Source organism: Fukomys damarensis, unplaced genomic scaffold, assembly GCF_012274545.1.
Source record: "Fukomys damarensis isolate Sample0158 unplaced genomic scaffold, DMR_v1.0_HiC HiC_scaffold_16, whole genome shotgun sequence".
Taxonomy (NCBI): Eukaryota; Metazoa; Chordata; class Mammalia; order Rodentia; family Bathyergidae; genus Fukomys; species Fukomys damarensis.
The window spans coordinates 107626128-107641848 of record NW_022900928.1 but is presented as its reverse complement, the minus strand read 5'-3'; the positions used below and the strand labels follow the sequence as shown (position 1 = coordinate 107641848).

Sequence of the window (15721 nt, the reverse complement as noted above, 5' to 3'; positions counted from 1 at the left end):
CTGGTGTGCGATGTCAGGATCTTGTCCCTTCATTGGCACTCTTGTTATTGTTTTAGGAGTGTAGTACTGCAGGTTTGGTCAACATGGAAATCTGGGGAGGTACATTTGAAAGCACTCACAATTAAACAAGGTAGCTAGGCTGTCCTTATTCACTCTTTTCCCAGCATCCCTGATTTTTCATCAAAGTCATCAGCAGCAGGAGGGTTTCAGAGTTCATTAGATGTGATCATTCTATAATTAATTGGCATCTCCTCTTTTGCATTGTTCTCTGGCGCGTGCTTTATGGAGAGATGGTAGAATTGCTTTTTAATGAGCTTGTTACTGAGAAGTTGCTAAAGTGATTACATTGCTATGTGTGTGGTAAGGGTGGGTGGTGGAAGGATGGGCACTGTACATTGTACTCAGGGCTTCTGTGGTAATTCCAAGGAGTCATATTGATCTTTTGAGCAATGGGATCATTTGGAAGAAAAAGGATTACATAGAACAGAGGGAGACTAGCATTTTCCATAAGGCAGGTCATTGTTCTCTTCTTCAAGGTTGGCACTTGGGGGTGGTATCTGTTCTTGGTCTACTAGGAGCAATTACTTAGAGCGGTAGTTTTTGAGTGGGTCACTAATGGTGCATGACCTGTGTGGCTTTTGCATAGTACCTGCACACTGTGAGCTGAACAGAGAAAATCCCCCAGGTGTAAGTGGCAGATTAAGAGCGTTCCCAGAGAGAAGTATGTGATAGCACGTGAGGCAGGAACGGGTCCTGGTACTCTGGGGGTCTGTGGACTGAGCCACCAAGGAGGAGTGCTCCGGAAAGATCAGTGACTAGAAAATCAGAGCAATCTGAGTTGTAGTCCTTACTGCCACTAACTAGCTCTGTGACCTTGAACATGTCGCTTCATCTCTCTGGGCCTCAGTTTCCACATTTGTCAAGCAATTTGCCTATTAAGGTTCCTTTCCCCTCTTGATGCCTTGGTGGTCCGTGAAATATCTTTGTACAGTGCTGAAGGACTTTTTGAAAGTAGGAAAGCATATTATGTGACTTGAAGAATTCAGTCTTTTGAAGATCAAAGTCATTCCCATGAGATGATAAGAATTGACATTGCTTCCTCACAAGCAGGACTTAGGCTTGCAGTGTTGTAATTCTGAGTTTATTTTCCCTTTGGCTCTTACTTTTGGGAGAGTCTCCTAACACCTTTGGAGTCCTGTGTCTCAGATGTAGAATTCCACTCATAGATTTCTGTCAGAATTTGGGTTCCATCTCTCCACTCCACATACATCAAGACCAACGCTTCCTGTATTTTCCAATTTCTTTCCCTTCTCTGATACTGTTTTAAAAGTAATATCCCTGTTTCTTTCTTTCTAAAGTCAGTGGGTAAGTTAATGACAAGACATTGCAGTGCTCCCAGGCTTCAATGCCTAACTCAACTTTTGTCACAGCCCCCAGGAAATCGGAGAAAGCAGGATGAGGCAAGAATGTTGAGATGTGTTGGGGCTGTAGAATTCATAGGGACACCTTTCTGAATCACACTAAGTAAGGCTGCACCTGCCTTATGTGGAAGCTGGACAGCACTGGGAGTAGCAGGGATTCTTTTAGGGGAGTGCAGAGAATGTTCTTTCTATTCCACTTTCTCTGCAGTAGCATTAAAAGGGTAACTTATGACCGATGTCTAATGTGGTGTCTTGCGTTTTTATCATTGTCTGCTCAGAATGATTACCAAGGCAGAGCCTATAAAGGTAACCAGCACCTGCAGCCACCTGCCTTAGGTGGATTGCTTTGGAGAGACTCCTCCTCATGGGGAATTTACTAAAGGAGGAGCCAAACATTGTTAGAAAAGCAGCATACGGGGTAATTACAAGTAGGGCTTTGCACTTGCATAGATGGGGTTTAGCTCTACTACCTCCTAGATTTATGACTTGTTTAAATTATTTATCTTCTCTGAGTCTCAGTTTCCTCAGCTATAAAATAGGGACAGTAAAATTTATCTCATGGATTGTTTTGAAGATCAAGTGAGCAAATTACTTGGCAGATAATAAGAACTCATTAAAAATAGCAGAATTGTTAGTTATTACTGTTATTCTTATTGATTAGTGATAATTGAGTGAAAAACAGATTTATGTAAACTAGAAATGAGCCAGTTGGCCAGAGTTAAATACAGATTGAGTATCCCTGATCTGAACATCTAAAATCCAAAATATTCCAAAACCTGAAACTTTGGAGAGTTCATGTGCCTCCACAAGTAGAAAATTACACATCTCATCTCATGGGATAAGTCACAGTCAAAATGGAATCAGACTACAAGTCTTGTATAAAATTTCCTTCAGACTATGAAGATGAAGTGAATATAAATCATAAATGAATTTTATGTTCAAATTTGGATCCTATCCTCAAGATATCTTATTATATGTATGTGAATATTCCAAAATCAGAAAAGAAATCCCAAATCTGAAACACTTTCTGATGCCAGTCATTTCAGATGAGGGTTATTCAGCCGGTACCACAGAGAATTAAGAAGCTTTTCTTTCTCTATTTCTAGTGGTTGATCAATGGGGTAATGGTGTTCAAAGACCTGGCTGTGTAAGCATCCACCCACAGGAATGGAGAAATTGGCTTTCCAGAGACAATGCAGAAAGCATTGTGCCTGTAAAACCTTCCTCACAGGCAGCATGGAAGGAAGGCTAGGTGCTATAGGAAAGAGAAACTGATGAGAGGGGATGTGGGGATGGGAATGCAGGGTGGAAGAGAGAATACGAATTAATTTGGATTAAATGGATGAGAATCATAAGTATTTATTTGGAATTGGTGTGAATGGGGCACATGGGGAACTGAAAACAAAGGTGATAATTTATGTGGTGTGGGTGAACTCAGAATAATAGAAAAAGCATGAAGAATGAAATCAAATTAAGTGCAAACATATAAAGAAAATGGACTGGAAAAAGCTTGAGGGCAAAGGTATATGGCAGTAGGAATCCAGATGGGAAAGAGGCTGCTGGTATAAAGAGTAGAATAGCAAAAGCTGCTGACCAAATTTTGAAACAAAGCTTTTAAAAATGGGCTCTGGATAGATTGAGGCAAACTATTTTAGCACAAGACTCACTTCATTCAGTGAAAATATTTCTCATCTTTCATTTGGAGAGGTATTTTGGGACAGAAAAAAATACCATCCCAAAGAGAGGGGAGCTACTGGCATTTTGTTCTGGAGAGTTATATATATGCCATATCTCTTTTATATGGTAATGTGTTGCAAGGAGACAGTTGCAAAAAATGAAATGAAATAAAATAAAATGTGCGAGTCTCCACCTTCTCTGCATAAAGAAAGACAATACATGAATTGGGACATGGATTTGCTTGCATTGAGGAATTTTTAAAAGTGTTATTCATTTAATCTTTACATGGACAGAATTTACTGAGCTGGAAAAGATATGCATTTTTCCCCCTTCTGTGGCTGCTTTTTGAGGATGCTGAATCCTCCAAACTTTTTACCCTGGAGGATGTTAAGCAATGAGGTGATCTTTTTCTTAAGGTAGCAGATGTTCAAGGCGGTAGCTGGGTGCAAATACTAGTTGCCCTAGGAGGTAAAGTTCAGGATGAGGTGGACGAAGATGAGATAGGGAATGAGACAGAGGGGATATAATGAAGTATCAGTATTATAGTGGAAGACCACACATGGAAATGGACATAGGTTTATTCATTGGGAAAAGCACTTAGTGCTGGTACGAGCATAAAAATGCCCTTTAAAACAGCCAAATTGAGCCGGGGATTGAGCTCAGTGGTTCCACCACCTGCCTTGCAAGCACAAGGTTCCAAGTTCGATCCCCAGTACCAAAAACAAAAACAGCCAAATAAATTGCACACCTTCGTCTTGCACTATTTTCTGGCCTTTGTATGATATATTTTTCTTTCTCAATAATTCAACACTGCAATCATAGCTTTATCTTCTTGGAATCAGCTAAATAACTCTTATGTTGTGCTACAAGGAGAACTTTCACTTCCAATAATAAAACAAATCAAACCCTCTTTATGAGGCTCATTTTCAACAAAACACAGTTTGTTAAAATGTTAGTACTTTCTGTGCAAAAAGAGAACTTTTCCCACATTTCTTCTTGATCTCTTCTCAGAAAGAAAAGCCTAAATTAAAATGGTGCTTTATGCTAAATGAGTGGACTTTTTGAATTTAAAAATTCATGTAGAAGCATGTCCATGTTTATATTGTGAATAGGCTGTTTTGGTAAAATGAGGAAACAGACCAACGAATAAATCTTGGGTTTTTGGTCAATGTGAAAAAGCCATGTTTGCTTATGTGCCTCTTGAGGGCTGTTCCTTTAGACTAAATTTTGGTGACAGTTTTTGCACGAAGGGTGTAACGGGATGCTTTTTAGATGAAATGGTTATACAAGTGTGCAATCTCTTTAGCATTTTACATCTGCTTTGGGACAAGACTTTTTGAATCAAGAGGTGGCACAATCTAAAAGAGGATTTGTAGTTTGTTTTCAGATGAAAATGTAGCTAAAAACATTTCAAATAAAAGGACAAGTGTAGTGTTTAGGAGGCAAACAAAAGTGCCTGTATACATAGGCACATCACATCACATACATGATGAAAGTTCTTTAAAATTTGAAATATAATTTATTTATTTTGCTTGTTCCACAGATACTTAATAAAGCACTTGCTATGTGCCAGGCCCTTTTCATGCCTTTTATAATATTAACCCTTTTAAGTGTCAAATTAAGTGACATAGGTACTCTCTTAGTTTGTTTTACAGATGAGGAAAATGAGATGACTCAGACAAGTCAAGTGATTTGGCCAGCATCCGCTGCTCATGAGTGGTTGAGCAAGGATTTGAACCACCAAGTATTATTCCAGTCTAAGCTCTTAACTTCCGTGCTAATGATGGAAGCTAGTGAACTAGGTGTTTTATAATTATTCTGATGAGTACATGAAAAACATAAAGCTTAAATACACACAGGCAATGAAAACTACTTTCCTGAAAAGTTAGGAAGGTCCATAAACAGAATGCCTCTCATCAAGTGACTAAGAACCATTATGAAAGGAATCTCTGTTTCCAAGCCTATTGTGGTGGTTTCTGTGGTTACTATTACTATGATCATTACTGTTATCAGTTTTTAAAACCTTAGGATTCCTGAGAGACTCTAGTGACAACCTCAGTTCACTTATTCAAGTGACAAAATTAATCTGCATCCCAGTGGAATAAAAAAGACAAACACTATCACGTTGTAGGGAAAACTGAAGACCGGAAATGTAAAAGTGACTTAGTCCAGGCTATGAAACCCCCCCACAGGAAGAATTAAAATTTGACCCATGGACTCCTTCCTGTACCTTAGGTTTGCATCCCATTTAATAGGACATCTTGTTTCTTTTTTCCTTTGTTTTTTCAGTCATTCTGGAAACTGGTGTTAAGTACCCATAGGTGTGAGACACTATGTGTGCCGTTGAGTGATAATCAAAGGAGGACAAAGCAAGCCAGGCCATTCTGGGAATGCACAGGAGAATAGGTGCAGGGGCTACTATCACTATTAGGAGGCAGCATGGAGGATTCAGGAGTAAAATGTCACTTTCCTCTTTCTGGATGGGGTATTTTATTGATGCTGCTCATCTTTTTAAATGATGCCAGTGTGATAATACACGAATTTATATAAATAGAAGACCTAATTCAAGGTCAGGCATGTCAGCAGGATGGAATTAAATTGTTCTGTGTCAAACTGTAGGGGGTCCATTGCCCTCTTTCAACTTCCTCAATACTATAGATGAAAATTCTCTAAATTTATACATTAGTAACTCAAACGGGGCAATTTTAAGACATTAAAGGGTCTTTAATATGCTGAGACATGTAGCTGCTAATGAAATCTATCCATGCACAGAGGCAGAAACTTGTTAGACCCCTATTCTAGGGTAGAAGCTGGGGTGGGGTTTAAACATTCAGTTCATAAAGTGGAGCTTAATGGGAGAGTTTAACAGTTTGGATTTAGCATATTCACGAGCTTAAGAGGAGTTTGGAAAGAAGAGGGTATGTGAAATTAGGTAGTGGAAAATAATTGATGGGAAAATTTTATGATTTCAGGAAAATCTTAGAAAATACCACATGATAATTTGGTAATATGATAGCTCTTAACATTTATGAAGATAATTTTATGTAAACATACTGAGCAAAATGGCTTAAACTTAGTGTACACACAATAAGCACATTTATTTTATCATTATAATATAGTAAAAAATGTAAGCTCAGTGGAACGCCTATTCCAGATGTCCTTTTAATGGATAATTGCTAGTCACACAGTAAATAAGTATGTTAAAATAAGAGTCAAGACAGTAAAACATGAAATTAATCAGTATTTTATCATAAAGAATTAATATATTTGAAGACTATTCTAGATACTGTTCTTTATCCCATTTCTGAGAGTCTTGCTTTTTGATGCAAGAGACTAAAATATGATTCCATAAAATCATTATATTTGGAACCTATTCTCAAAAGAGAATATAGCACAGATGAGGGTGTGTGGGGAGTTGTGCAAGAAGGAAAAGAGGAAGACGGAATTTCGTTTCAGAAAAGGCAGTGGAAGTAATAGCATTTTATACATTCTTAGAGTTGGCGAGCTCTATTTGATGGGGGAAAATGGGTCATGAGAAGTCTGCGCAAATGGAAAATTGATGTTGGGACAGCCAAGTGTGGACATCACAGCCATTATTCTGTCTGATAAATAATGTACAGATGCTATCTCTCTTAGAGTGCTAATGATTCTCACGATCATGTTATCCTGTACATATTATACTAGGAGTTTTGAGGAAAGTTAAAAGGTACTTTGTAAACAGTGAAGGCTAAGATGATGTTGTAAAAACTTACTGTTGGTGGGTAATCATTTTCATATGCTCTCCTGAATTTGAAAGAATAACAGAGTGATTCTGTTTGTGTGAGGAAAAAGAAGTAGAACTGAAGAAAGTTATATGTAATTTACACATTTTTTTCTTCTACAAAATTTGGGAAATGTCCTTGAAAAGGTATTTGTAAAATAATTATTTTTAAAAATTTATTCCATTTAAATTCAGTAGAGATTACAGGTGAGTCTGGATAATGAATCATCAGAAAACTTTTCATATAAGGAAGTTAGTTCTGATCAGCCAGTGGAAGAATTTGGAATCAACCCTGCAGTGGGCTCTTCTAGACTATGCGGGTACCAAAGAGAAAGCCAAGTCCTTCCCATCCAGGCATTTTCTATTTGTCTTTCCCTTTGGAGGCAAACTGGATAACTCTGGGCAAGGGTGTTTCTTAAAACCTTTATTCCTTTCTTCTGCATTCTCCACCCCATACCTCACCTGATCATCTCTCTCTCCAGTTCTCCATGCTTTGACTCTCAACAGCAGGATCTGTTAATAGTACACTGTTGATTGGTAGATTACACATCCAACAACCATGTGTAACATGTAAACTTCTTCCTATTTTCTTCATTTTCAAATTTTGACAGACTATTATAAAATTTCAGGAGTCTTCAAGCAAGTAGGGAAACACAATTGGGGGTGTGCTGGAAACTGGAGAGGCATTTCCCTCTCTGTTCCACCTCCAGATTGCCCCCACTCCCTTGCTTCTACTCTTCCTATTCTAAGAGTAGCCTCATTTTTGCAAATAATATACTATCATGACATTTATCAAGCTAAATGTTGACAGAGGCAAGACCATCAAAGAGTGGTGACTTTTAAAATGTGTTGGTTATTTGACCAACTAGTGCAGGAGTTATTCTCCATTCCTGGCATGTTCCCATACTCAGTCACCTATGATAGGACCTGATTAGCTTATATAATAGAGCATGAATCACTTAAATTATTTAGGAATGTCTGCAGTGACAATAAGCATATCATGGTCTATCCCATATTTATCTCACCTTCTCCTTCACCATCCATGTCTGTGCAGATAGGTGAGTTAGGGATTGACCCAGAACTTGACCCCATAAGCTTTTAGTGAATGGAAGACCAGGATGTCCCATTGCCAGTTCCCTATGAGTCTAGATCAAGCATTGTCCTTCAGCAAGCCTCCTTGGCAGACCCTCTTCATTTTTGAACTCTGTATCTTTTCCTTTCTTCCATTCCAAATTTATCTGTATTAGACACGGGATGGCCAAGTGGTTAAAGCATTGGACTTAAGATCCATGTGGGTTCAAACCCCACTCTCCATACATTTGGTTTTCTTCTCTGAACTCGTCCCAGTAGAGTACCAACCTGGCAAAACACATAATTATGTCATTTTCCCAAATTTATCTGTATTAGGTAAGATTCCTTTTACTGTACTTTTGTTTGTATAATAAAATACATTTGCAACCCAAGACTTTTATATTATAAACTACTTTTGGTATCATGAAGCATAGACTTTCATTGTTTCAGCCTTCAGAACGTTATCTCTTTTCGTTACTTTCAGTAAAGCTTCATTTATGGAATTCACTAAAGTGGTACATGCTGTTTTCAGGTGAACAATATAAAATTCTTTTTAATCTAAGCTTGTTGGGATGGAATATATACACTAAAGATTATGGAAGTTATCAATCCTTTTGTTGCACATAAGAAGACAGACGCCATCCTCAGTTGATAAAGTCCTTTTCCTCCATGGTGGGGAATTCCCCATTGAGGTGTGTTATGGTGTCTGAAATCTTCCTATAGGGCCTGTGCTCTTTTTCATACAGGGCTATTTTGATGGAAATATATTGAAGCCAGTGTTAAATGAGAGGTGCTAGGAGTCTGATGGATACCCTATGTAATAGAGAACTATATACGTACAAATGAATAGGACAAAAATTTGACTGTGGCCCACATTCTGCTATAGGCAAATGGCAAGATGTGTAGGAAATATATTTCAGAATGTCTGCCAGGAGTCAAGCTTGAAGGTTTTTTGTCTTCATTTTGTGTGTTCATGTACTTTAATGTCACCCCGATGGAATTCATTACTTGGTTATGAACTTATAATGTGGCGTTTTGAATCCCCTTATTATGAGATACACAACATCCTTTACTTATCCTCAACTTGTAGAAAGGAAGTAATGATTTCTCATACTGAATTCTCAGTTGGTCATGAGCCTATTGAAACTCATATTGGTATTTTAAAAAGAGCAACAAAAGATACATCTCTCCTCTCTGATATAGGTAATGAGACATTTTATGTTCCTAGTGTTCTGGAGAGAGTATCAGAAAATCAATATGAATAAATTCAAGTGCACAGTGGATTCAACCTATTTGAAAAATGTAGTGTATGGAAAGATGATAATATGTATTACTACATATTTTTGTTTTGCTCACATGTAAATATACTTGCATGCAGAAAAGGTAGTCTACACTACCTATATTGCTTATATATTTAGGCAGGGGGTAGTTTGCTGGCTTTTTTGTTTTTCCATTCTTTGTTGTTGTTTAGTGTCTCAAGGCTTACAGCTAAACTGAATTTGAAACTAAATACTGTCATTACAGAGGATTTTTTTTTTCTGAGTTCTTCCAATTTCTCTAGGGACAAAATAATGGTTGCTGGAAGCAGTGGAGAAACAGTAATTAGGGCAAATAGTAATACTGTGCACGATTGAGGAAGATGTGAGGATGGAGGGGGAGAAAATGCAACAGACTGACTTGTACAGCTTGTTACTAGGAAACCACATCAGCATTAAATACACTATGCTAATTGGCTATCCTGTTTCTGCCTGGGTACCAGCCTGGGCCTGCTACACAGCTGTTTCTGCTCTTTCTGGTTGCTAGGTAACTACATCATTCCCTCCACCACCCCCCTCTTTGTATTCTAGAGGGTAATTGGCTACTTCTGCTCCTGGTGTTGCTGCTGGGTACCAGTCTGGGCCTGCTGCTCTGCTGTTTTCCAGAGGGATTTAATAGGGGGAGGGGAGGAAAAGGGAGAGGAAGATATGCTGGCAATTAATGGAGCATAAGTGCAAATTCTACACAGTGTCTGGCACCTGCGTCCTCTCATCCTGCTTTCTCAACTAAATCCTGTAGCTATGAAAACACATTAGAGCCTTGAAGTCTTTCTTTTCTCTGCATTCCCTATGAGTGTAGTTTAAAGAAATAAAACATTTGATGACTTGTCACATAAGTGATGGATTTGGTCTTAAGAAAAAAACAGGCTGAAAATTGCTTACCAAAATTTGATATGGGCCCTACTAGAATTTGCACAAACAGTAAAATTACTAACTTAATAACAAAATGGCATCTTTAATGTGTTAAGGATAGTGCCACTTTATCTCTTAGATGGACTAAATTATCTTGTGCAGATTCTTACAAAGTACAAAATAAAATAGATTGAAAGCATTATGAGATTTTCTCGACTTACTCATCTTGAAAGAGGAAACACTGACTTCCCATTATGGGCTTTATTCCTCTGATGTGTGCAACACATTTTCCCTAGCTTGTGGATAATATCTTACATTTACACGAAATTTATGCATGTGTTTGCACACCTCAGCTTTGTATGGCAAATGAGTGGATAATACATCAGAAATCAGTTTCATGATTTAAAAAAGTTAAAATTAATTATTTTCCATATAATTGTCATCTCCTGTTGAAGTAGAAGTTTCTCTTTCATCATTATTGAAATACTCACTGAAGCATGAGGAGGAAGATTCTTCAGAACTGAAGTCATGTTCCAAGGAGATTTCATTTTAAATGCCTGAGAAAGTGTGTGTCAATTGGGGCTCTTTGAAGAGGCAACTTTGTCCCCTTGGGAAGGAGCTTTTTTATTGGGAAAACTCAAAGCATGTTGTGTGACTGCACAAAAATAGTTAGTCTTATTTGACACTAATGGTTAATGGTTAATACTGCCTGCCCATACTAATGAGATGTATCATCCCCTTTCGAAAGAGAAGCAGCAACAGTCCTCATCAGAGCTCTAAGCCCTTCGCTGTAAGATGCGACCCGGCTCTGCAGCATCATTTCGATGTAAAGATGCGTGGAAGGCTGATGGAACATTGCAGTGTTCCATAGCTCTCAGGGAATGCAGCTAGCTCTTAGTAGTAAGGAGTAAGAGGAAAATCTTATTATGAGAAGATAACTACAAAGCAGGTCTAATATTCTTTCTGCTGTCTCTGTTAAAAAGACGAGTTGTCAATCACTCACAAGTATTTGTTCATTAAAGGACTTCGCCATATGGTTGTGAGGAACCATTGGAAGTTAGGATATTTGTTTATCACTTGACAAGTTTTATATTCTGTCTGTAGGAGGGGCTGGCTTTGATAGAGGGTTTAGTCTTTGACAGCATATTGCTAGAATAGCACATTTTCAAATGTATTACAGATCAGCCCTATTTGACTTAAGGAGGATGTAGATTGAAAAGTCCAGAGAAGTCCTGGGTATTTGTCTTACCTAAGCCCACCCTTTATCTGTTGATTGAATGCAGTTCTGTACCCATACTCTGGCTTTGGCAAGACTCTGGAAACTCTAGGTTGGAATTTTTGAAGGCCGACACTGTCAGCTAATTCCAGTGATAAGTGAGTGAACATCAGTGTGTACTTCTGAGCTTCCTCTCTCCATACTCTTGGGAGAGCAGATCATCTTCTTTGGCTGCCTCCATGTTTAAGACAGTGCAGGCATTCATTCTTTGGGGGATAAGGAAAGAAGACATCATGTAGCGTCTTTGACCTTTGGATTCTTCTCAGTCCCCAGCACACGCTTGATTCTTAGGCCACAGAAAGCTACAACTTGTTATATCAGGTAAATCTATCAACAAATCCAGAAAGAAGAATCTGATGGTTGCTAGCCCTCCAGCAGAACTGCTATGTGCCCATAGTGTGTCTTTGTGAGAGTCAGTATAATGTGCCCTTTGTGTGGGGCAGATGTATCACTGTGTTGAGGAGCATAGCTGCATTCTTCCCCCCTTCAGCCCTTTAGCTGGAAATGCTCTGCTCACAACCTGTCCTGGCACAAGGGAGTGATCCACTCCGACAGACCTTCCCTGACCCTTTCAGAATTTCTGAGATGAATATGGTACAGCAGGAAATGAAAGTCATACAGCAGTTGTGTGTGGGGGGGTGCTGGGGCTTCATCTCCATGATTAAAGAGGCCATTATAGGTAGGAGCAAAACTTTTAGTCATACCATCCCCCCAAATGTGAGATCATTAATTGTTTAATGCAGTGGTTCTCAACCGGGGTAGATTTTTATCCCTCAAGACATTTGGCAAGGTCTGCTGGCATATTTTGTTGTCACTTTCAAGGATGTGCCACTGACATCTGGGGAATGGAGGGCAGAATGCTGCTGAATATCCCACAGTGCCCAGGACGGCCCTACAACTGGTCATCTGGCCGGGAGTGTCGGCAGTGAAACCCTTGTCTGACACAGTCTCCTGGGTCCTTGTCTCTCTGAGTTGCTCCAGGCTACTTGCAAAATATGTCCTTATCCTTTTAAGACTACCCTCCAGCTCAGGCTTTCTGTCTGTAATCTTTAGCAATATTGACTAAATAGGAATATGGTGTAATTTATCATTTCTCTAGAGCCTGATGAGGTGCAGTCATTCCAATATAATGTGAAGGCAGTCACCCCACCTCTGCTAGATGCTGAGCTTCCTAGATACAGCATTCACAATAGGGTCCTTCCTGAGCACTGTCCTTTCCCCTTCTGCTGAACGCTCCTGACCAGGAATAATTTGAGATTTCGCTGAGGCAAGGGTTTGAGTCACAGGAGTTGCAAAGCTGGTATGTGGGAGGGGGACTTTTTGCCAGGAAATGGCCAGCAGACCAGGCCCTGAGGATCTGCAGTTCTGTGTGGTATTGTCATTCTCTGCCTGCTCTCTGGTATGGTCACCATGATTGGTAACACTGGTGTTGTTGCTATCAAAAAGAAGATTGACTGTTAGTGTAGAAATAAGGCAGATGTGTTTTCAGCCAGAAAATAGAGCGTTTATTGAGGAAACCATATATTGTAGTGCTGTTTGCTACTTTGGTATATTTCTTGTTATTCACCATTCTGCTTTGCACCAGCACTGTGAGGAAAGTGCTAAAAGTATTATGCGTTCTTAGGGGGAGAGATGCTATTTCAGGTAAAAAGATTTAAGTGGCCTTGTCTAATGGACATGTATTTTATGCTTGCATTTTGTCAAGGAATGTGAATTATGCATTGATTTTTTTAGCTACATGCATAGAAAATAACACTGTCAGGCATGCCATCTTCAGATACAATGGACAGTATGCTGTTATAATTGTATGGCATTGTCCTTGCTATTTGGAGATAATACTGCTGACATTATTCCTCTCATACATGTGAATGTGGCTGCAGGGAGAATGTGACATCTGTGGCTTTCACACAGATTAGCTTATCCCTGCCACTTGGAGGTATTGCTGTTAGTGAGCTGGCCTCATGGGGTCATGCTAAGTGTCATCTTTTGGATCACAGTTGTTATTGGACCTTAGTTTTAGACCCTGGGGGGAATTAGTCATATTTATCTTGCTGACCTGAAGATGCAGTTGTTATTTAGTCTGTTTCCTAGAGCAGATGGGCTAAAGAAGGGGTAGGCTGAGACATTCCTACTCCTACTGGCTTTGAGAATGGGAAGACAAGTGGATACAAGGCCTGGAAATGGCTCTCTCTGTATTGTTGCATATCTAAGTCAGCAAAAATAACACTTGTGTTAATCCTCATAGCTTCCCGAGTGCTGTCACATACACCATTTCATTTAACTCCCACTTCACCCATAAGTGAGGTATTCTCGTCATACCCAGTTTACAGATGAGGGGACTGGGACTCAGATGGTTGAAAGTCATCACTGTTGAACTCTAGCAGAGCCTGTGCTACTCTGTTTTTTCTTTAGAGATTGGTCATTTCTTTGGGGGAATTAAAAGGACTTTGACTGTGTTCCTGGTTTGAGAAAATAAATGGCTTACTATTTGCTACTCTACTTAACTCACACACATGCTAAGTAACATGTACAGTATTTTCTTACTTATCCAATATGACTACACGGCAGGAGAGCTGAGAAAATGGAATGTTTGTCTTGTGTGTTCTGTTTTGGTTGAACTTAGGAATTCTTACTCTTAGTTGATTTTTCCCCATTTTAAGAAAGAACACTAGTTTTAAAATATGCAAACAAATGCGAGGTATTTACTCTTGACATAATATCTGAATATTATTGCATTTGCATACTGCAGCGAATTTCTGGAAAGAAATAGTATATAGATACTTCTGCCTGACCTCTTAAAAGAACGTGTCTTAGCAGTTCTCTTTCAGTATAAAACTGGAAAATTCAAAGAAAATACCCTAGAGAAGTTTAAGGAAGCTATGGATGGATCATGACACATGAGTCCTATGTTCTCATCTGTCTTCTGCCACAGCTTTACTAGGTGAGTTTGAACATGTGGTTTCTGTGCTTTCATTTGTGCTTCTGTGGTGTATATGGAGTTAGGGATGATTCTCTTCGTTCCTTCTTATGTCTGATTTGTTGAGGACAGTTATGGATGAGGTGACTGTCCCAAGGAGAGGACCGTTGGTGAACATAGGAACTGTAATTCCACTAACAGGCAAAGATTGCCAACTCAGGTTAAGTTTCTGCTGACATGTGCAGTGGTTTCTCTTCTTTATCCCCAACAATCAAGTGGCATAGCTGCTTTTCAACATTCCACCAAAAGAATGCAAAGGAAACTTGGAATGATGGACACTGTCTTCCAGAGATTTGACGAAAGAACTGCTAACACCCAGAGGTCAATTCCTGGATGGTAGAAGGAATAGCACACATTGCCCCTTACGGCTCAACTCCTAAGCATTGCTTGTCTGGAGATGTTTCTTTGTGTAATCCTGTGTTCCTGTACATCTTTGCATATTCACAGTCCCCTTTTATTTTGTCTAATGCCATGGAAATAATCTCGATAAGTTATTATTATTGGCATAGCCCCCGTTTTCAGTAGATTGTAGCCCTTTGCTTACTTAGAGTTTACTTCTAAGCATTTAGAATGCTTGCTGCACTGTATCTTCCCACTTTCCATGGTCGGGTCTTGATGTTTTTCTGTGGTTTTCCTTGGGGTCCGTCTTCTACAAAAGAGAGGGTGTAATGACCAAAGCTAGAAACTGGGGAGAATTGTTTCTAGCCAAGCAAACTTTGTATGTGTCCTTCTGACTTCTGTCATCATATGAACTAAAGGGACCCTAGGCACAAAGCTTATGGGATCAATTACCACAAGGTCACTTGTTAAACATTTAAAAAAATTCTGTTGTAAGGAGAATAAAGCAATAATTAAAATTAACTGAACAGCTTTTGCTCTATTGAGGCGTTAAATCTTTGTATAAACACAATCTCATTGTGCAAACATAGGTTTTTTCAGATGGGGTGATTCAGACAGCAGAACTACCAAAGTTTTGAGGTCTGCGGGTCAAGGGCCTGTTTTAACACAGTTTGAAAGGTTGCCTGCTCATTTGTGCCTGTGTTCAGCTGTAGAGAGGGCCGTGAGCCTGTATGATTCCCTGTCCACGCTGCAGCACAAAGAGGAGCCGGCTGGCATTTGGCAGAGCACAGTATGTGACAGGCTGGAAGGAAACTGCGTTCGAAGCAAGGCTGCTGCTCACAGGGGCCTGTGGGGAGGACTTGGGGACCTCTGGGGCCTGTGCAGTAAGGCAGCTTGAATGTGGAGAAAACAGCAGTTATAAAATATAAATGTGTTTATTATTACACTGGGCCCGTGCTGTATTATTTTGCACACACTCATATTTGTGATTTATGGCTGCAGGTCCATGTGGAGGAGAAGCTTGCTAATTTA

The 15721-nt window shown here is 39.4% G+C and overlaps 1 protein-coding gene across 2 annotated transcripts in view; it reads left to right on the top strand.

Moving 5' to 3' along the window:
• Klf7 (Kruppel like factor 7) overlaps positions 1-15721 on the top strand; it is a 79463-nt gene that overhangs the window by 39906 nt on the left and 23836 nt on the right. The window lies entirely within an intron of this gene.